Source organism: Rhinolophus hipposideros (assembly GCF_964194185.1).
Source record: "Rhinolophus hipposideros genome assembly, chromosome: 8".
Lineage (NCBI taxonomy): Eukaryota > Metazoa > Chordata > Mammalia > Chiroptera > Rhinolophidae > Rhinolophus > Rhinolophus hipposideros.
The window spans coordinates 12,956,470-12,980,997 of record NC_138054.1 but is presented as its reverse complement, the minus strand read 5'-3'; the positions used below and the strand labels follow the sequence as shown (position 1 = coordinate 12,980,997).

Here is a 24,528-nt window from a genome sequence, read left to right as displayed (position 1 = left end):
GCATGAGGATATCGTTCCTGATTTCTAGAGTTACACTTTTAACTCATAAGCATAAATAAAAGTATTTATATAGATACAGAATTAGTACTACCCACGTATAATACGCATCCTTATTTTTCCCTCACAAATTTAGGCAAAAAAGTGCGCATTATACACAGCATAAAATGGTACTTTGGCTTAGTAATTGAAATTTAGGGAAACTATCCTATAAAAATAAAAACATTAAAAAGATCAGTAAATAAAAGTTACCTGCCAAGGATGTTTACTGCAGTAGTTTGTAATGGCAAAACTATAAATATAACCAATTTATTTGTTCTATCAAAAATAATTGAATAAACTCGGTACATTCATATTTTAGATATGTAACTAATTAAACTATGAATTATGACTTATATATGATGAGCTGAATGATGTCCATATCAAGCCATTAAATGAAATTAGCAGCCAGAGTATAATGTATATAATATCTCCTCATTTTGGTCAAAAAATTTTTAAAAAGTAGCTAATCCCTCTATGTATTTATTTCTAAAAACAGAAAGAAGTTGAAGGCGAGACAGCAAGCTGTTAACAGCTCAAAGGGAGAAAAAAATAGCCAGCTAGATCGATCTACAGATCTATTGCCCAATCAATTAGATCTTTTCTGAGTAAATAAAATCAGAATTACTTTTCTGCCTCAAAAGGTAATACTACTCTGCTACCCAAAATATCTAGATCCAAGCTATTACTCTGCTTCTACCAGTTATGTTTTCGAAGTCTTTGGCTAGAGTTGTGTTTCTTACAAAATGAGAAAACTACACTACATGATCCATTTTCAGTATTCTTTTCTTGTAAAATTGCAAGAAAATTATTATAACCTTAAAGTTGTTTACATGATTTATTCCTAGTAAAACACAAACTTTATCACAAAACAGACAAAACACAATTCTGCTTTCCTTCTCCTTATAAACACAAGTCCAAAGAAGGGACATCGGAAATGGAGATGAAAAGAAAGGAATTCACTCATCTCTATCTAAGCCGCGAAAACTTATCCAAAAATTAAATTGTTTGGCGGCAACATTAGTTTGGGAGGTAGGTAATCTATTACCCTTAAGCTCACTCTCTGGGTTCAAGGAAAATCTGTAAAGAGAAATTGAAAAGCACACTTAATTTCCAATCCTTAAAATAAATTCACCATATAACATAATGACTCACTCGCAATGCCTGTGGAAGCAAAGCACAGCCACTGACTTTACAGAGAAGCCACAAATAAAGAAATGGTTGTAAGTACAATAGAGCCCAGATCACGTTTTTTCTACGGGGCAATACTGCATCCAAAGAGGAAAAAACTGGGTCTTGCGGGGGACAAAAAAATGCCTTACCTATTACCATAGTTTGTGGCCTTTCAAATATCAGCACTACTCAACAAAATTGTATTCCTTAGTGTTTCATGTTTTTCATTAGGCAGAAATGTAATTCTAAGCAAATTAATAGTTAATTTTATTTTACTTTTCCTTAATGAGATGATAATGAAAAAAAGTTTCAGATATACTAATCTTGATCACACCTAAAGAGCTACAATATAAAAAATATCGTATTTAATAAGTTCTCATCTAAACTCTAGACACACAGCATAGACCCTGAGGCTATTGATTTGGCTTGGAATACTTCAACTGTTAGGTATAAATTAAAATTGTTACTAGCTAACCATTGGTATAAACATCCAAACTATTAAATGATCAAATTAAAATGTTAAATTACCTCTGAATTATTAAAAACTAACCTAACAACATATTTTTTTATTTATTTTTAATTTATTTTAAGTGTGTTTTTCCCAGGACCCATCAAGCACCAAGTCAAGTAGTTGTTTCAATCTAGTTGTGAAGCGTGCAGCTCAGAGTGGTTCATGTGGGCATCGAACCGGCAACCCTGGTGTCACCAGCTCACACTCTAACAAACTAAGTAACTGGCTACCCCTAACAATGTATATTTTAAGCATCTCTGCTAAGATGTACATGTTAACATCTAAATTTAGCAAGTGTATTCAAATACTTTCCCCCAAAATATTCAAAACACGTCCAAATTGAAAAACTTCCAAGTTTCTAAGGTAATGCTAAACATGTTCGAACTCAAAATTCTCTCTCATTTGTCTTTACCCTGGCGATAACATGTATGTATTTACTTTGCTTATAAGGACCCGACCCAAAGTTGTTACCCTACCTCACACAGGTAAAAATCTAGTCTAGTACCATTCAACAGCCTTCACTCCTGTTCTCTGATTACAACCCTACTTTTCATTTGAGCCACATCACAAGACAGTTAAAATGTCTGACACACCTGCTACAATGCACACCTATCTTCAAAAATTTAATTCACACAAAGTTATAAAAATTGAGTGTTTCTTGCTTCATAAAGAACACAATCAGTATACTGAACATATTACTACTTTATTCCAGTTGTCAGTTTCTTTCTAGAAAGAACAAAAACTGTATGGTACAGTCTCAAAAATCCGTAGATAATTTAAATCAATAGTCAACATTTAAGAAGTTATATAAATCCACATATTTCTTTATAAAAGACAGAAAGAAGGCAAAATCAGATCAATGATCCTTTGCTGTGTGGCACAACCAAATTCTTAAGAAAGAAAATAATTTAATTTTAAATTTTTCTTATTTTTTAAGAGGATTAACTTCTGTGAACATTATAAAAGATTTGCACCACCTGGTGGAAAAGCGAAGATCCAAACACAGTTAAATCTCTTTATTATAGTATAGAGCCATTTCTCAGGTCTTCTGGGATCAAGAACCCTTTAAGGACGCTGATGAAAGCCCTGGGTCCCCTCCTCTCCACAAAAGCAGGCTTGTGCATGCATGCTCACAGCAGGTGCACACTCAAACACACACAAATAACCAGCACTTCCAACAACTGAACCCAGCAGTAGAAAACATTCATCTTTCCCTTGGTTTGTATTTCCTCTCAGCTGTGCAGCATCTGAATCCTTACTCGCAGCTGGGAAATCCACCACTGGGGGAGTCCTAGCAGGCAGCCAGACCCTCCTTCCTCTCCCCAGGGCCACAAGGCCAAATGCCATCCGCCCTGAGGACTGGTGCGGACAGGCTCCTGCACACTGCACCCCAATGGGGTGCTCGGAGGGTTGGCACTCCCCATCACATGCTGCCCGGGATCCAGGAGTGCCCAGCACAGAAACCGAATCGTTGTTCTTTGCCGTGACCTTGCATGTTCTGGCTGCACACACAGCTTCCTACCTGTCTTTTAAAAAGAGATGTCCACCTGTGTTGGTGATAATGTGAGCTATGTCTCTGATATCATTCCAATGAATTCCTTCTCTGAGTCAGTCTATTTCTAATCTTTGCAATCACAAACTTCCACTTTAGTATAAGCCTCTGCCAATGGCCCTCCTCCCATCCCCAATCAATCAATCCTATGGCCTTCTTACCAACTGGAGTCAGTGGATCAAATGAGGTTTAAAGGGCTATTAAGTGAAGATAAAGGACAGAGGGTGGCTAGTCACAAAATGCAAGAATATGGTCACTAGAACTGAAGCAGGATTCCTACAAGCCAACCCCAAAGAGGCTTGTTTACCAGGATAGCTTCCATATCGCTCTAGCTGGGATTGGAGGAACAAGCCTGCGCTCAACCAAAAATAACTGGCAAACTTTAATGAAAGAAAACTGATGAAGAAAAGCTAGGTGTCATAGAAACAAAGGACAATGCTCATGGATAGATGCATGTCTTTAATCAACGAAGTCTGTGCCTTCTTTCCTTCAGGGGTGCCACCTGAGGACAAGTACACCAATGCCCCTCAGCAAAGCTGACCCAGCATTCCAATTTAAAAAAGGCAACCCTGATTTTCCAAATAACCTCAGAATGTTTTTTGGTTGAAATAGAAATGGATAAGTCTAAATCCTTTTAGTTTAGATAAATACATGGCAAAGAACAAGAAATGATAATTTGCCCAAGGTCACACAGCTGGTTTCCGGTAAGAGTGAGGACCGAGGGGAAACGTGTATTCTACGTGCCAGTGACCCTGCCAGGTGTATTAAATAGAGCATCTGTTTTAATCCTCATCACAAACCTGTGGTGATGGATGCGTCATCAGTTCACAACACCGACCGTGAAGCTCAGAAGTTAAATGCCTCGTCTGCAGAGCTCAGAGGCCAAGTGGAGGTTCTAAACTCCGTTTGTTCATTTTAAAGTTCCATCTTGCTCCCTTCCCTTCCGGGCTTGTCAGTTTGAGAGACGGGGCGGCGCGCGGGGAGGGGGTGTACTTAACCTTCTGTGTGTGCTATGTACATTTCTGCTGTCTGGTAAAATCTATGGACCTCTTCTCAGAGTGTTTCTAAATACGTAACACACATAGGATAAAAAAAAAGGAAACCAATTACACCAAAATACAGTTCTCAAATTTTAAAAAACACATTTGAGAAATTGCAATATCTGGACTTCTTTATGAAAGTATTAAATGAGATCTAACAGAGCACCTAATAACTACTGTTATTGGCCTTCATAGAAAGAACATCAATGGATCACAACATTAAAACAGTGAATTTGCATGACATGTCCTAAGAGATATATCGTGTTCCTTAATTTTTCCTACACAAGATGCTTCAAAAGAAAACAATAAAGGGTAACTTTATCATTTAGATTCCACAATGTTGAAGAATTTTTTTAAAAAATGGCATAACACTCACTGCTACAGCTTATTGCATACTTTCCCATAATATCCAATAAAACTTGTTTCCCAAATACATAAAACTACATTATCCACAAATATTTTTATATTCAGCTATAACCTACAGCTCAGCAATAAAATGCAGAAGGGAATATGGTTTCACGGATCAGGAGTCAGAATATTTAATTTTTTTCTCTCACATACAGTCTTAAGAAAATCATCACTAATCAATATATAAACGGCCACAACAGCAAATACACAAAGAAATTTACACAGATGAGTATGTTTTGATTCTATGTACTTCACTTGTGTTTAGTGAATAGCCAGAAAACCAGATATGTTCAACAGTTATGAGAATGGGGCACAACTAACAAGACAAATAATGTGTATTGTACTCTGAAAGAAAAATCTGCATGAAGTAAAAATGACGCAGTCCTTTTCCAGCCTCCAAATGACACACACACCCTCATGACCTGGTCTTCACCACCCACTCTGTGCCTCTTACCCCACTCCTCACTGTTAAATTCACCTGGGAATAAGATGGTCCTTATTATAAATACACATATCCTCTACAGATCTCACCTTTCTTTGCTGTTGGCTCTGCTTAGATGATCTGGCCAACTCCTATTCATCCTCCAAATCCCAGTGCACACATCATCTTCTCTGGAAAGCCACTCTTTCAACTGTTGCTAGCTTACATGTTTAAGTGTCCACCAACACGACCACACAAAATCACCTAAGGAGCTTTCCATCCCTTCCATCCCTAGGGATCCAGAGCAGAACCCAGAACGCAGCCTGACGAATTAAACTGAAGAGTCCCTTAGCAAATGCTCAGCTGAGGTCTGAAATAATTTCAAATTCTCGTATGACTGTCACCTTAACAAAAGTATACCCACATAGACTATATTCTATAGTAGATGTATATTTTTACATGTAGCAATCATTTTTTGTTTCCACGGGATCTCAAAAATTATTATTTTACAAGTCTGGTGACACAGAGGATGAATTTACTGTTCTGCATTAAAGGGCATTCAAGTCACTTCCACTATTTTCCTGTTAATCACTAAAATGATTGTCTCTGGGCAAATATCTTTTTTGCCTCTAATAATCTGAGTGGGATAAATTTCCAGAAATGGAACACCTGGGTAAAGGAGTTTATTTAAAGGGGCTTGTACTCAGGTATAAAGCTCCACCACGTCATCACAACAGATGATTGTATCTATTCCACACAACCTCAGATGAACTGGGTGGTACTTATTTTGAGTATCAAACGCATTGGTAAATAAAATTGTTATCTCTACACTGCTCCCACTTTCAATTTTTTCACTACTGAGAGTAATTTTTCCACATATTATTTGATCATTTGTAATTTCCTTTGTTTACCTATTATCTCTTCTTGTACATTAGAAAGAGCTATCTTTTTAATATTAACTTTGTTTATCAGCTCTGAGATAAATATTTTATATTTTTATATCTGAGTTCTAATTCTCCACACCTGACAGTGTAATCTTTCCGGAGGTCTCAATGTTCTGCTGTTTTCTTTTTTTTCTATATACCTACTCTTTAAAATTTAAGTTGATTTGTGGGGTTAGTTTCAGTACCTTACCCCCCAAATACCTACTCAGTTAACCTCAACATTGATTTTTAATTATGCTTCCCTGTTAATGTGTGTATGTTTGTGCATGTGTGAGAATAATTCCAAAATTGTAAATGTTAGAAAATAAGATTCACTTTAGAAACAGATTTTTGGAAACAACCAATTTTGCAGCTATACATACAAGACCACAGAGCAAGGATACATGAAAAGTAAAACAAACATATGCAATTTTTCACTATACTTAGATTTATCTAGATTTACCTTTCAATGGGTCCTGACACTCTACCTCTCTGACTGTTGTTATATTTCATAAAATATATGACCATAATTCTTTCCTAAACCAATAATGCATATGAATTTGAAAAGGATAATTATTTAAACCTACAGGCAGAATTCTATAGACTAAATATGGATACTTTTGGAAAGATTTAGCTGTTCAACTAAACAGATATATTCCCACTTTATTTTTCAAATAACTTAGAGAAATCCTGGATAGTTTTCATTGTCACAAATTAAACTCACAGGTCAATTTGAGCCCAAACCATATATGTGTATGTAGTCATACATGGATAGACTCTAATATATATGCGTACATACTTTATGTAACTAAAAATAATATCCACATCCATGAGGTGTCAGTAGTTCTTCATACATTTGGTAGCAAGATCTTAATTCACGCAAATGGTATTTTCCCAAATCAAACATGTCCAACCCCTGAGCTTACTCATGCTGTTTTTCCAGGATATTTCTGTTAAGATCCTGCACTTACAGGGCTTTTCCAGTGACATGTCAGGTCAGATGCCACATGCAGCCTGGCCCAACCCTCAAGTGGAGAAATCACACCAATTGCCCAGGCTGCTCTCCTTAGCTACGTCCCTCACCACTGAATTCCTCTTTCTCTCTTTCAGGCTCCCACAATAAGGGAAATCAGAAAAAAAAAAAAAGGTAGTGTGTGTGTGTGTGTGTGTGTGTGTGTGTGTGTGTATACATACATATTGACATGTATATATACACATATGTATACACATGAGGGTGTAGGTATACAGAGGTTGCCAAAAAAATGTATACACGTTTTAAGGAAAACTGTATTAAAATGGTAATACTGAATATATACATACCAATAACAAAGCAATGCATACAAGTCACATTTGACTTCTGCAATTACAAGAGATGCTCAAAGCGATTACCATCAGAGTCCAGACACGTCTGATTACGACGAACTACTGCTTGGGCAACGCTGACCAAAGTGTCCACTTGTACACATATTTTTGTATTTCCCAGGTATACGCAGTAAGACAATTAAGTTCACGAATTCGTCCTAGAAAATGTGCTACATACTTCATTGCTGAATATCACTATAGATACCTTCGAAGGTACTACCCTGGGAAACTATGCACTGACACCAGTGCCTAGTCCACCCTTCAAAGCAATTCTGGAACTCTTTTTCTAGAATGGCCATCAGAGCTGTCATCATATTACCCTTGATGTCCTGAATGTCATAAAAATGTCTTGAATATTTCTTTTATCTTCAGGGAAAGAAAGAAGTCACTGGGGGCCAGATCAGGTGAGGAGGGCGGGTGTTCCAACACATTTATTTTTGACTAAAAACTCCCTCACAGACAGTGCTGTGTGAGCTGGTGCATTATCGTGATGCAAGAGCCACAAATTGTTGGTGAAAAGTTCATGTCGTCTAACTTTTTCATGCAGCCTTATCAGCACTTCCAAATAGTAAACATGGTTACTGTTTGTCCGATTAGTACAGATTCATAATGAATAATCCCTCTGATATCAAAAAAATGTTAGCAACATCAGTGCAACAAGTTCGCGAACTGTCAGACCTGGTATACAGGTATGCACATGTAGGTTTCATGTACTAAAACAGGGACTTAGAGAATTAGTTCAATGTGAACAGAGAAAATAAAGAGACTTCCTAGGGCTTGAGGGGTCCTTCCCAATGGACCAGGAAGCACTGCCTCTCTTCCCAGTCTCTCCTGGCAGCACTGGTCGCCTCATGGCACTTATCACTTTGTACCTGCTATGTTTAGGAGCTTGTCTTATCGCTCCTATTGCAAAGCAGGGCCTTGGAGGCTGGCATCCTCACAGCACTCAGAGGGCATGACATCTTGCACAGTTTTCCTGAGCGCACAAGAAAAAATATCCAATCTATCCAGAATAAGAAGTCTAAACCCTTACTTCATTTAATAAAACTTTTCTAAAAATTTCATCATAGGCACTGTTGCCAAAAATATGGTTTTTAAAGCCTAAGGGAGAAAAGTAATCATTTTTATAAACCTGCTATAGGCCTGTCTCAAGAGACACATTTGTATCAAGAGTTTCATAGAAATGACATGCATATGTGTATGTAACTCCACACTTTATTCTTGCAACAAATGCTGTTGCTAAAGACCTTTTAATGTTTACAAAATCCATTATTTAACTATGGAACTTTGGCTGTATCATGTTTGTTACGGGCATGTATCAGACCTCACTCCCGACGGCACAGAGCTGCAACTCTAAGAGATGACTGCTTGTAAAACGTCTGCATAATCCCATCCACCCTGTAACCAGCAACTTCCTGATTTCACTTTATAATGAAGGAGCTCTGAATCCTAATTTCCTGTATGTCTAGATTCTGCAATGTCAATATTGTGAAATTTATAGCTATCCAAGTACTGTATTTTCAAGAACTACTCTAGATAAACATGTTATACACAACAAACACATTCTTCAGAAGAGATTAAAGGCTTCCGAAAAGAAAAGGCAGTGTCTAGAAATTTAACTTTTAAAAAATTTAATAAAAAGCATTATAAAATATTCTGGCATAAGGTATTCTGCTAAAGTTAAGTAAAATGTTAAGAGGAATTGTTAACTTCTAAGAATCATATGAAAGTATGATTGCTATTAAGAGGATCTGGATATGCCATAGTCCAATCACATCCTCTCTAAAACCAAAGATGACATTAAAGCCTGAAGTAACTGAAGTTACCACCTCCTCCATATTGACTTAAATATCATAGGAGCGAGCTTCTGGTCCAGCAAGATCCAAGAAAATTTCCTGTAACAGTCTTTAATTATCTCAACTAGACACCTTGTTTTGCCCCTTCCAATCATGTCCAGAGACTTTCTAGATAATGATCTACCTTCTTTCATTTTATAGACCTCTCCACAAGACAATCTTATACACAGTAAGTCCTCACTTAACGCTGATAGGTTCTGTAACTTAAATAGGAACGATGGTTAACAAAACCAATTTACCACAGGCTAAATGATACAAACAAAAATTAACTTCCTATGGCATCTCGTCAATATTATAACGAAATGATTTTATTCGAGAACCTATTGTATATATGAGCTCATTCACCATAAAGTGGCCATAAAAAGTTTCATTGTCACTTATAAGCACATAAAATTTATATTTTAGAAAGGAAATCAATCACTATGAAATACTGGGAACATTTGGAAATCTGAAAAGAGCATTCAACCAAAACGTACTCTAAGGAAAATAAAGTGTATGCTTCAATTACTGTATAAAGTACCAACATTATCTATAAAAGGAAACGAAAACATGAGAAATAAAGTTAGGTAAAGCAAGAGGTAGATAATCTGATAAAGAAAAACTTACCAAAACTACATTCCCAACCATAGCTTTTTGGGTGGGTACACTAACATTTACTGAACACCTACTATGTGCCAGATGCTTTATCTATGTTATATTTATTCTTCACAATAACTCATCAAATAGGTATTAGCCACAATTTAAAGTGAGGAAACACAGACTCAGAGGGATCAAATAACATTTTGTAAATGACAAACCTAGTGAGTCACAGAATCAGGACTCAATCCCAATCCCACAACTTCAAACTCCAAAGCCCTTGCTTTTTTTTTCCCCCCCAACTAAACCACACTTTCAGTGATAGAAACTTAGACATAAAAGTTATTGGTGGGCTAATATTTGTAGTAGTTTGAATTTTTTAAAAATAAGCAATGGCTACAACAGTATCCCAAATGCACAATCGTCTCACTTTGTATCTTTAAAAAACTAACCAGATTTTCAGCCAACTTGAGGTGCCTCTCAGAGCAGTCCCAAGTAGGAAGCTTGACCAAAATACCTTGTGCAACTTGATGTTCTCAGAGCCCAGACCGGTGCCCACCACAAGGGGATGTTCAGAACACCTTCCGAGGAAATGCAGCAATTACAATATGAGGAGGTTGATTTATCCTCTCCCTAAAACACAACTTACAAACCTAGACAAAACTCAAAAACAGCCTGTTCGGCACTCTGGAAATCAACCAAAGCCATACACAAGCTGAGAAGTGCTTCTCCGTGAAGAGTACTGAACTACGGGTAAGATCAGCACAGCACAAGCCTAAGGTTCTGTGTTGTTTTTTTAATTAAAGTTTATTGGGGTGACAATGGTTAGTAAAGCTACATAGGTTTCAAGTGTACAATTCTGTATTACATCACCTATATATCACATTGTGTGTTCACCACCCAGAGTCAGTTCTCCTTCCATCACCATATATTGGATCCTCTTTACCCTCATCTACCACCACCCCTCCCCCCTTACCCTCTGGTAACCACTAAACTACTGTCTGTGTCTATGAGTTTTTGTTTCTTCATTTGTTTGTGTTGTTCTTTTGTTTCCAGTTTTATATCCCACATATCAGTGAAATCACATGGTTCTCGACTTTTTCTGTCTGACTTATTTTGCACTCCCTTGCCTCGAGCCCCATCAGAGCAACAGTTCTACGGAAAGAGGTGAGCTGAGAAACCCAACAGCTTCACTGCCACTGCCAGGCGGGGCTCACTAGAAATGGAGCACTGTCAGTCAAAGTGGTAATCCCATCAGCGAGAGAACAGAGGCCTGAGACTGCTAGCCTGAGGCTGAGGTCCTGTTCAGACCCAGCAAGAGACCAGGAGACCAGCCAGGATTTAATAGGGAGTCCTGGGTGATGAGACAACCACGGTGGCCCTTGAAAAACTCTCCACAGACAGCCCACCTTGACCAGGTTCTGCACATGCATCACAGACACCACCCACACATCTCTTGGGGACAGAGATCATATCTACACACACACAGAGAAGACGCAAGCAGGTGCAGCTGAAAGTCAAAGCCAGGGCAGACATGAAAACTGCCAGAAATTTGCATGTGTTCCCCAGACCCACACACAGATCTATTAGCAGAGTGTGAATGCTTTACCGACTCAAGGTCAACCTCTGATCACTAACTGAACACAAAACTATGTAGCCACAAGGATGCCCCTGGGAAGCTGGCCATTAAAGTTAACAAGAAAACAAACAAACCTGAACAGAGACACCAACAGCCACACAATATGGGAGAGAGAGCCTTCACAGATTTACTCCAGCAAGTTACTAAACAAACAAAACAACAACAAAAATAACAACTCAGGAGCAACAATCAGAACCCAGAATTGCTAAAAGCTGTATCTGAAATGTAAAATAGCCAACAAAAAAAACTTGATGACATGAAGAGAAACCAAAAGTGTGACACATATTACGGAAAAAGAACAGTCAATAAAAACTCTCTCGACTGTCCCCAAATGTTGGATTAAACAGGTTAATACTTCAAAGTAGCTATTAGATGAATATAAACATTTAAAAAATTGAAGGAAACCATGTGTAAAGAATTAAAAGCATGTCACTGATAACTCAACAAATAGGGAATCTCAACAGAGATGTGAATTATAAAAAAGAGAGCCAAATGGAAATTCTGGAGTTGAAAAGTACAATAAATGAAATAAAAATTTACTAGAGAGGTTAAAAGGAAATTTGAGCTGGCACAGGAAAAATTCAGCACAGGTGATGATACCTCAATGGAAATATGCAGTCTTAAGACCAGACAGAAAAAAGTTCAAAGAAAAATGAACACGGCCTCAGAAACCTGTAAAACAACATCAAGTTTACCAACATATGTGTAACGGGAGAACAGTAAGGGGTAGCAAAAATATTTCAAAAATAATGGCCTAAAACTTCCCAAATTTGATAAAAAGCAAAACAAGTAATCTCCATTTCCAAGGTGTTCAACAAAACTCAAAATAGGATAAACACAAAAAATCTACACCTCAACACATAGTATTCAAATTGCTCAAAAACAAAGAGAAAAACTTGAAAGTAGCAGGCAAACAAAATAATTCATCATACACAGAGAAAAACAGCACGATAAATAGTTGCATTCTCCTCGGAAACAGTGAAGGCCAGAAGCAGTGGAATGTCCAGAGTGCTGAAGGTGGGGAGTGGGGGAATTATCAGCCAAGAATTCTATAACCAGAAACAACTCTTCAAAATGAAGGAAAAAAAGATATTCCATGATTTATTTAAAAAGAGTTTGTTGCCAGAAGACCTGCGTTACAAAAAATGCTACATGAGGTCCTTCATGTTGAATGGACGTGGCATAGACGATAACTCGAATCCGCAAGAAGTAACAAAAATGGTAAATATAGAAAAATAACACAAAAGAAGGTAGTGACATACAGACAAACAGATGTATAAGACAAATAGAATAGAAATAAAATGGCAGACATACATCCAACAGTAACAATAATTATATTAATGTGAATGGAATAAACACCCACTGAAAAGACAAACTGTCAGACTTGAGGAAAGAGCAATTCCAACAACATGCTGTCCACAAGAGACCAATCTTAGGGTCAAAGAAACCAAAGATTCAAAGTAACAGGGTAGGGAAAGGTATGCATGCAAACAGCAACCCTAAGAGAGCTGGAGTCTCATTATATCCAGTAAAACAGGTATTAACAACCAACTTGACCTAGGTGACATTTACAGAACACTCCAGCTTAGGGCAGCCTTGGACATGACTGCTTACAGCACTATTCATAACAACGCAAACAAACCTCAAAACCATCCAGACGTCCATCAACTGGTGCCTGGATAAATCAACCGTGATACATTCATTCAATCGGATGTTACTTAATCATAGGTAACAAAAATCCTGCGACATGTTACAATGTAGATGAATCTCAAACACATGCTGCTAAGTGAAAGACGCTGACATAAAATACTTCAGTTATATGATCCTATTACATGAAGTGTCCAGAAAGGGAAAATTCACTAAGCATCACTGGGCTGTACACTGACCTGTAATGGCTGAATTTTACTGCATGTAAATTATATCTTCTCACAGCTATTAAAAAATATATTGTGCAATGATTTGACTGAGGCAATAAACTACTGTCTGGAGCCTGAAAAAGGCATCCCACTCTTTCATGAAAGAGCGTATCACCAAACACAAACTCAATGCAAACTCTAGCTCATCGATGATGTAGTGTGAATGCTGACTCATCACTCACGTAACTCATCAATCACATGGCATTCATTCCATCGAAACATAACAGAGCAACGTAAACCATCCATATATAGAAGAAGGCCACGCAGTCACAGGTGGACTTATATGTTAACTGATCATTACGTATCTGTTCACTCATCCAGTGTTGCCCAGCTGCCTGGACTTTCAGGTGTAAGCCATTATGGCCTTCAGGTCTTCAACTATAAATGTCCTAGAGGACAGGGCCAGAGCTATTAAACTCCACAGAGTGTCCAACACCTCAGAGCAGGGCCTGCAGAAGTCCAGACTGAGGCTTCACAGAGATGTGGCCAAAGTGGCCCTTTGTTTTCACCTCACTTCGTGACCACCATAGGCTCTTCCTTTCATTGAGAAGGAAGCATTAACAGTTACTGATTCTCACACCTCGTCTGAGCCAGATGCCAACACTGGCATGAACCAAAACAGGCTAATGTTACAATGTCTGTGGAGAACTGACACTGGTTTCAAAAGTATTTCTCAACATACTCTCGTCTATTATGAACTCAGTCAAGCCTATCCTTAACACCAGAGTATGTAAACTTAAGAAAAATAAAGTAAAAACAACACCACAACACAAAAATATCATTTTCTCCACTCACTCTCCTCATATTACCCCAAAGCCACCAGAAATAAAGAATTATCCAGAGATGAAAGAAAGTGTTGCAGGGAACACTGAGAATTCAGACATACCAGAAATGTCATCGTGTTCTCAAAAAACTAAGTACAAATCTTAATGCCTAATGTGCTACTAGCAGGTATCACTCAGATGACCTCCCTTTCTCAAGGTCCCATTCTCAGCATACTACTCACAAGTGGCAGGATGGCCTCTTCGGGCACATTTCTTAGAAGGCACTCTTCTCAAGGACGTCTCTATTTTCTGAAGAACAATCCTTCACAAGATGTTTGGTGCACAGCACTGCAAATTACTGCGTATAGTATTTTTCTACCACTGAGAGTTAAATACAGAGGTGACTAATGGAGACAACACAATTAGACAAAGGGCAGTGCTCTCGCTGACGGAAGAGCTGCCTCCCTGACAAGCTAGGCCTTTGGGTGGAGACCCACAATCCGGCATCAGAATATCAAGAACAAGTGAAGTTTTCGGGTGAGATCAACTCAACCTCTAAGGCTCTCCTTTCCCCTTAGAACCACATGCAAAGGGACTTCTTCCCACAATGTGAATTCCCTTAACATGCTTGGCAAGCAGCAGAGATCAGACCCTCCCCTCACATACAGTGTCCTCTGTAGAAAGATGGAGCATTCTTACTTATTCCCAAACCTAAACAGGTTTCTAAATAAATAATCTATTTCTTAGACAGGAGTCAGCAAGCTCTTTCCGGAAAGCGTTAGACAGCAAATATTCTGGGTTTTGTGAATCACTTGCAACTAATACTCGACTCTGGCGCTATAGCACGAAAGCAGCCACAGACAACATGTAAATGATGGGCATGGCTGCGTTCCAATAAAACTGTATTTACAAAAGCAGGTAGAAGATTGAATTTGACCAGAAGATGGTAGTTTGCTGACCTTGCCCTAGAATAACAGCTATTTTTCAAGCTAAAAAGGAAATTACATATCAACATCACACCCCACACCCATTCCCATGCCTTGTTCTCAAGGAAGAAACTAAATTCAAGTTATTTACTCAAGGTCATATATTACTCTTTTGCTGCTTTGTTCATATGTATGAAGATGATTTTCTGAAATAAAAACAGAGAGATCGCATTCTTTTAACCCACCATCCTGTTTCCTGGATGTCAACAAAACATACTGACTCTAGATGGAGGTGTTTTGTGTTTGTTTTTTTAATATACTTTATTTTTTAGAGCAGTTTTAGGTTCACAGCACAATTGAGAGCAATGCACCCTCTTCCCCTACACATGCACGGTGCCCCCACTGCCAACCCCCCCCACCAGAGTGCGACGTTTGTCACAATTGATAAACAGGACTGACATGTCATTATCATCCAGACTCCACAGTTTATATCAAGGTTCACTCTTGGTGGTGTACATTCCATGGGTTTAGACAAATGTCTAAGAACATGTAACCACCATTACAGTATCAATAGTTTTCACTGTTCTAAGAATTATCTGTGGGGAGGTTGTTTTTTAATTTCAAAGTATTAATATTGTAAGATAGTCCCTAGCCTCTGATAATCTTCTGTAAATACTCAGTATAAAAGACCTCAACTTGGCAACTTTCTAATTATCATAATAAAATCTACACGTATCAAATATAGTTTTCTTTCCTCTTCTTCCTTAACATTTCAAGGTCATGAGAGAAATCCACTCTAATCAAGCAAACTAGACCAACAAGCACTTCTATATGATTTCCCCCCATTCTTTTTTCTGCCAGTCTCATAACTTATTTTCTCCGCCAATCAATCCCTTCTTTCTTTAAAAACCCATCTCAAAAATGCATGTTTTCATTGAGAAAAAATTAATTCCTCCAAGTATTTTCTGATTGCTTTTATCCCACCCAGATTTTTTTTTGCTCCAGTTTTCCTTTGAGAATTCGACATTGCAGGTACCATATAACATGAAATTACATACTTATTGCTTTATATTGCCTATACATCTTTTTCACACGATTGAGGATATATTAAAAACTCTTAGGAGGCAGGTATGAGGTTTTATTTCTCAGCATAGTACACTAGCATGTTCATTTTTCATAGAATCTCCTAACCCCGATCCCTTAAAAGGGTTCTTCATTTGCCCTTTGCCTATATCTGAAATCTGGAAGAGTCCACATATATCTAAAATAGTACACTTTTTCTATCTTCTTTTGTACCTACTGCATGAGGAAAAATTACACAATGTTTTCTTTTATAATGTACTTAGAATTTTAATATTTTCCATATTAGTTTTCCCAGAAATAGTTTCTAAGTCTTTATGTCCTAAGTTTCAACTATTATGCTGAGACTCACATTTAAATAATGTCATTCTCCACTTTAAATACAACATCTCTACTTTCAACTACATACTACTAAGCAAATCCTGTGAGCAAACATCGCTGATGGAACAACTATTTTTTCTCTCTTGAAGAGTTTGGAAATTCCCTTGATTGTTTACAATGGCAAATCTAACTTGGGAGTAATGTACACATACACAACTCTGAAATGGATTCCCAGCAATTAAAGACCTAGAGGGGAAAACAAAGCCCTTCAAATCCTGACCTCCTGAGTAACCTCAGCTCATATGCACTATGCTCGACAAGCTTTATTTTGTAATAGGGACGGAAGGCACTTCCAAGCTCTAAGAACCAGGAAAGCTCTTTCTACTTTCAACGTTAACAAGCATAAGCATGATCGTTAAAAGCAAAGCTATTGTTGACTCCTAGCTGTGGGACCCTGGGCAACTGGCAACCTCTCTGTACCTCACTCCCACATCCATAAAATTGGGGCAATAATGTTCCTATTTCACATGGTTTTTAGGATTAAATAAGCAAACATGCAAAAAGCACTGTGAGTAGACCCTGCTACACACACCTGTGAACAGCTTAGCTCTTTTCATCACCATAAAAATAACATAACACAACCTCCCTCTTGCCACTGGACCACAGCAAACAATAACTATGGGAAGCAATATGATTTAAAAAATGTATTCTAAAGACCACTCCACAAATATCATCTCAAACAAGATACAAATAAGCTGCTCAAAATCAATTCACTTAAACATCTCTGACCAGCTTTCTCAACTGTAAAACTAGGAAGATGAATTAAATGACCGCCAAAGTCTGTCCTTGCCAGCAGTAAAACCTGTGTAATTCTCTTAGAAAGGCATGTAAGAAGCTAGTAACATAAAACTCCCTGGCACACTTGCATTGTTTAACTACCTGTGTACCAGCTCAGTTCATCTTTATTTAAACTGCCAAACATTGCCCCAATTATATGTAATCTATTTCTATTTGGATACCGTACCTACTAAGCACTTATATGATGATCTGATCTTTTTCTTCACTGGCCAATCTGAAAGACTTGGAAGATAAGCGCATATAAGCACACTGCAAAATGCAAAACAACCTGTGTGTTTGAGTAAATTCATACTCTAATCACAGAGGCACCCAGAAATATGTGTATATAAACACCTAAATACCATAAAAATCAAGCTTTGCATCAATCAAGGAGGTATAACTCTTAGACTACTATGGTTCAGTTTCACACTTGGTGACAGCTATTCTAGTTAATTACATAGTAGTCAACTGTTTTGTGATCACTATATATTTTTTAATGCTTTTGCATGGTAGCACAGTCTTGGAATATTTTCTAGAACAAAATTCATTGTGGAAAATTTCTAGAACCTTCTGAAATCTTTTCATTTTAGGGTTGTAAAAAACAAAAACTCAGAATTAATACAATGCTGCACCATATATGGTCAACACCTTCTAAAAGGATGATTTGAGTATTGAGAAGAAAGGAGCCTATTTGGTTGTAAGTTTTTGTGTCATAGTGAATAGTGGCTAACATTATTATAAACATCAAGTGATTTATAAGAATATCTGAGCATTATTTGTAATTGTCACACTATTAATATGCAAAGAGTACTGTTAAAATGTTTTAAAAGATTAAATATGTAAATGAAAAATAAGGCAATTAATTTATTCATAAAACATTTTTTCAGATAACACAAGAGTCAAATTTAACATTTTTTCAAACTACACTGTGTTCCAAATGTGGAGCTTAAAAATGTACATATATGATAGATTTTATGCACACTATGTTTTTTTCTGTTCTATGGTAAGATAAAATTATACCTCATCAGAACATATTTTGTGCAAAGATGTTCTAAAAATCATTACTCCGATTAATCATATTATTACATTTTATATTTGCTTTTAAAAAGAATAAAGCATTTGGTTAATAAGTATTCAAAAGGCATCAAATAAGATCTCAACATGAGCTGTAGCACAATTATCTCCCAAAAAAAAAAAAAAGAGAGGCTTGCTATATTAAGTTTTTTTCTCCTATTTTTATCCTAGTCAAACTGAATATGATAGCACCGAATAACTTTTTACCTACATCATCACAAACCATTTTTTTAAGTTAGTACTTCCTTTCTAGCTAGTCACATACAGTTTTTTTTTTTTTTTTAACTAAGCTGTGCGCTGTTTACAAGATTTCTGATTTCTCAACTCCAAGGCTGTCAGCACAGAACACCTGACCTAACATTCAAATGTGAAAAATAATGCATACACAGCTGGAACTCTATCTTAAAATCATCAAAATTAACCTATTCTACTTACAAACTCAACAAGATAATCCCACATAACAAGAAAACAGAACATTTTATTCATCGTAAATGATTTTATAAACAAGCATACTGGAGTGGGCCCACACATTGATAGTAAATGAAAATATTCATATTAATCAGATTACTCCTGAAAACCCAGTTGGGTTTCTCTGGTCTTCACACAGGAGGGAAGCAGAGGATGGAGAAAGGGTACCATCTCAGAATCTAAGTAACAGTGATGACCACAGCACCTCATTTCAATCCCACATGACTGTAACGTGCACAGTTAAAAACAGTTCAATGAAAATAAAATAGATACTAAAAATCGGTTTCCTGAGAACGAAGTGCACACAAAATATTGTATTTAACTTCATTCAATGTTATCAAAAAAATGAGGCAAGGTTTGAATGAGTCTAGGTTGACAAATTGAGGAGGCAGCACAGTGCGTAAGAATCTTCCTTCCCAAGTTATTTTCTGCACTGTCCTGTCTCTTTCAAATCCCAGGCCTTGAGTAGTCAGGACAAGGAGGAGACATATCAGTAATCAACACTGAGCACTTTATGCAGCATCAAAATGCAAGGAACCATTTTACAGGTGTCCCTCCTTGTCCTCTATCTGCAAAGCATACGCAATTCAAGAGTTTGACAGAAACCAGGTTTTTAGAGCAAGTGGCCACTCTCTGTATTGAGTGTTTACCATGTGTCAGGCTTTGTGCCAAATGCTTACATTTGTGTATCATCTAATGTTATCTCTAGTTTACAAAGACACCAACAATCCAGCTTGTCCCTGCTAGCCTGAAGCCGAACACTGTACCACCATGTTTCCCCCAAAATAAGACCGGGTCTTATATTAACTTTTGCTCCAAAAGACGCATTAGGGCTTATGTTCCGGGGATGTCATCCTGAAAAATCATGCTAGGGCTTATTTTTCAATTAGGTCTTATTTTCGGGGAAATGTGGCATTATATTAGAGTTCGAAGAGATAAACTCCTGGGGTCCTATGGCAAATCTCACGTAAAACAAAGTTAATAATAATTACAGCAAGTCCTCGAATAACCTCCTTTTGTTCCAAGCTGTATGTGATAACGTTGATGAGCAGCTGTGGTAACTTAACTCTTGTATCACTTAGCCGATGGTAAAATCAGTAGTTTGTCACAGAACCTAGAGAGGATGTTAAGTAACGACTTACTGCTCAGGCAATTTAAATTTTGCGTTTTAACAGGCTTCTTAAGCGGAGGCTACTCAATTGGCTATTCAAGGCTCCAATAAACAAATTTCATGAACACAAATCATCTTTAACCCTCTAGTCTGCTAAAGACCTAAAGTAAATATTCTTTTCTTGAGCACAGATGACTGAGTCTTTTTAGACACATAATTTATATCCAGCTAAGACGACAGACCTGTAGGAAAATAATTATGACTCAGTATCAAAAGGTGAGGCACCTGTAGACACAAGCAATGGAGGCTCATTAGATGCTGGGGAGGAGAGGTGACAAGGGGAGAAGACAGGAAGAAGGGGGGGAAACTCAAAGAAGTGAAATCTTTGGCAGAAACACCTCCCACACGGAGTAAGAAAACAGACTGGAAATGGTTAAGGGGGAAGAGAGACTTTCCAGAAAGAGGAGCAAGCACAGGAATACTGGACTTGCGTGCTGAGCTCCTGAAATGGCAAAAGTCTATTCATCAGACAGACTGGAGAACAAGGCCAGACCGTGGTGAGTTTGTCCTAGCACAAGTCAGGACTTTGAACTTCATTCATCTTATATAAGGAGACAAGCATCCATAGATCCCACATGTGTGTCCCTGGCTATGCTCTGGTCACTTCCTAAGGGTTACTTCTCACATTATAATAAAGCTGGCTCTCAGTGGGGGAAGATAAGTCTGGGTTTTTTTCCTTTTTTGTTTTCAGTGTGTTCAGAGCCAAATGCATTCAACCAATGAAAATGAAAAACAGCTACACCAAATTCTCAAAATACGTTTTTCAAAAGTGTAATGCTTAATATTTTCCACGCTGATGTTCAATCTTCAAGTAGATGAGTCTCTGAAACCCTAGGCCCAAATTGAACTAAAATAGGTAATACCTATTTTCTTTTTTTCCAAAGCTTTGAAACATATTCACAGTATTGACTGGCAGAGCACAAAAAAACAGCCCTGTATCTTAAGGGGACTGACATGGAACCCCTGCCCGTCCCCAGTACCTCCATCCCATGTCACCCAAGGGTCCAAGCAAAGACCCAGAGGCCGTGGAGAGCAGTGATCAGTAAGGAATGACGCTGGGTTGGACAGCACTGCCGTGACGTCACTCACCACAATCACACATGGGAGCTCTACCGCCCTGGACGTGGCCACATAGTGGCCTGGGTACCTAGGATAACATACACAGCCTTTCTTCTGAACACCAAGCGCAGGTCTCACCCTCTTCTTCAACATCACACAGTGTATGTCAGTGTTAAACTCTATCCATCTGCATCATGCAAACAAGCTCCAAAGACAAAGGTTCTCCGTCTGCTTTACATGGCTGAGGGTGAAGAGACCAGAATTCAACAAACCCCACTCCTACAAAGTGAACAGATCACCTATCAGGTCTAATTCTGTCTCAGTTATGCCCCAGATTCACGTCCTGCTTCTAACATATCAGTTCTTCCCTACTTTTCCACTAAAGACTCCCCAACATGAGAGAAGTATAATCTCCTATGGGTGTACAGTCTGTGCTGGCCGAATTTTAAATCCATGCAAATTCGCTCTCTTCCTCCATGACAGATCCCTGTATTGTACCTTTTACGTGTATAATACTTTAATACATGAGTATGCACACATGTACACATGTTCTCCACAAAGTAAAATTCATATTCCAGAAAGTTACATTATGTTCCCGTATCCTGTGGTTTTCCATATCTACAGCACTATCCCAAGTCCAGCTGAAGCACCAAGAATAAATCCAAGTTATATTTTAAGAATTAAAACTGCCATGGAAGCATAATAAATATACAATTTGAGATATTTTTTAAAGTTTAAATCTTTTATTTTTGACTTAATGACCAAACACAAGACAAACAATTTACAGACGATTTTCCAAGGAAGCCGAAAAAAGAGGAGATGTATTTATTGAATGAAAATCCCTACTGACAGTATAAGCAAGCAGTATGTGCAATGTGCTCATCACAGCGAGCCAGGTTGTGGCTGACTCCCTTCCCTCGCTGGTCTTCTGATTTCCTCTCCTCATTTCATTACTAACTTTACAAGCTAAGTCTTCTGTAAGCCCAACCAGTAGGTCACAGGTAAAGCAAAACAAACACGATATTCCAACTGTCACAGAGAAATACAAAATAAATGCTAAAAAGTTCATTTCAGTAGCTAATGGTTACCTGCTTGCTTCAACCCCCAAATTGTGCCTCGGGAGAGAGTCCTCAAATACATTTTTAGAAGGAAAGCAAAAATTTTAAATGTGTCTCATCTTAGCACTCCCCAGCCTTTGTTTACTCAGTTTTTTCAACCTGAACAGCTTCCTGTCATTCTTCTCTGCTGAGTGAGCTAACTGGCTCAGATACAACCCCCCCACCCCCACCCCCACTGAAGTCTTCCCCACCCCCACTCCCAGTCAAGGTGACCTCTCCCCTGGGCCTGATGAGGCCCCAGGTCCCAGGACAGGGCTTTAGTAGGCTGACTTATGCTAATCTACTCTGATCTTTTCTTTAATGGCTGAGAATTGTAACTGCCTTAGTCAAGCAACTTCCTAGACTCTTGTTGGTGGGCCGAAACCCAATTTATTTCAAATTCTCTTGGAAAACTTTCAAAACATTATAATTTCAAAAAACAAGCAAGTTTAACTATTAAAACTTTTAACTAAATTCTAAATTTAGACTCAGATTTGATGGACCTTCCTTATTTGATTCCTCCTAATTCTCCCACTCCCATCTCCTACTTTTCTCCCTCCTTTTACGTCTCCCCACCACCACCACCACCACCACAACTTCTCATGCTCTAATAACGGAGAATAACTCAGAATAGCTTGGATTCCCCAAGTTACTTCACAAGCTCTTACTCCAGATGAAATACACTCACCCTGCCTTGTCAGCTTCTTGGAGAATTTCTCAGCCTTAAGAACCCAGTTCAGGCGACACTTTCCTTCCCTAAATCACCACCCTGCCCCACTCCAAAATGCTCCCCCAAACCAGGACAGAATATAATCCCCTACCTCTGTGCCATACCTCTGTTCTACCCTCACCACACAAGCACAGTTATATGGTTGCCTAGCTCCCCTCCTCAATTCTATACTCTTTTCAGGTCCATGTGTGATTACCATTTTATCCCTACCATCTATAACAGTGGCACAAGAAGATGTTCAACAAATATATGCTGAGATGTACATTTACTTGATAGAGAAAGGAAGAGAGTCTATGATCTAAAAATGTGCATTTTTCAGGGTCATCATGCTATCTAAACTATAAAGTAACGCTGACCCTTGAACAATGCAGGGGCTAGGGGAACAGATGCCCTCACAGTTGAAAATCCATGTATGACTTTTAACTCCCCAAAAACTTAACCAGTAATAGCCTACTGTTGACAGGAAGTCTTATCGATAACACAGTCAAGTAACACATTTTGTATGTTATATGTATTATATATTGTAATCTTATAATAAAGTTAGAGAAATTAAGAAAAATCGTTAGGAAAAAATAAATTTACTTACTGTATTTATTGAAAAAGAAAAAACCCACATATAAGTAGACCAGTACCGTCCAAACCCACGTTGTTCAAGGGTCAACTATATGTATTTTACATATAAAAAACATTTAATATTTATGACCTAATGAATAATACTTCCAGAATAATCATGTATTCATTCCTTCAATAAGTATCTTGGCTCCTATTAGCTGCCAGGAACTGTGCTGGGCTACAGCACCCGCTGGCCCCAAGGCTGCCTTTGCACATATTGGAACAGGGTGCCTTCTCTGGGCGGATGAATTGTGAAAGCTGGGCCCAGGCCTCCAAATGACCACTTCAGCTGACACCCAGGAGTGTGGAGGCTCTGCCTACAGTCATAATGACAGAAAGTCCCTACTTCCGGGAGCTCAGATTCTAGTGAGGGAGATAGGCAAATACAAGGTCAATTTTCAACATTTTCTATGTGACTGAAAAATCAGACTTCAACACACAACACTTAATGTTACCCGTATAAGTCTTTACCTCATTAAACACTGGTACTATAATCATCGATCTGAACTTGGGCCAAGGAAGCCAGCCATGCCAGCAGAGAGTGATAGTGTTCTTTTAAGCAGGAAACAAGCACTGTTTCCAGATGCAAGCAGGCCACAACACTGACCACATTTTCAATTATCACCTTACAGTAACTGGCCAAATTTATTTCACAAAGAACATTCTCAATTCATCTGTTTAATTTTAAGTCATTGCTTACCTTGCAAGTAAGAATTTTTTTTCTGTAACAGAAAATATTTCATAAGATACTTTACTCAGGGTGCAATTATTTGCTTTTAAGAGTTCATTGCTTAATACTGCTACACTCTTATCTAATGAAGTGAAATAGGTATAAAAAATAATCGGCATTCCCAGTTGATAAAACAAATTGGAACAGTACAAACCTTTTAAAACAATAAGCAAAAATACACTTACTTTTCTAATACTAAAATATCTCTTCATAATTCAGGGGAAATACTCATGTTTGTGTCTTTGT

General features: G+C 38.0%; 1 protein-coding gene across 1 annotated transcript in view; it reads right to left on the bottom strand.

Annotated features, from left to right (window-relative positions):
- HIVEP1 (HIVEP zinc finger 1) overlaps window positions 1-24,528 on the bottom strand; it is a 139,360-nt gene that overhangs the window by 110,712 nt on the left and 4,120 nt on the right. The gene's annotated exons all lie outside the window — the stretch shown is intronic.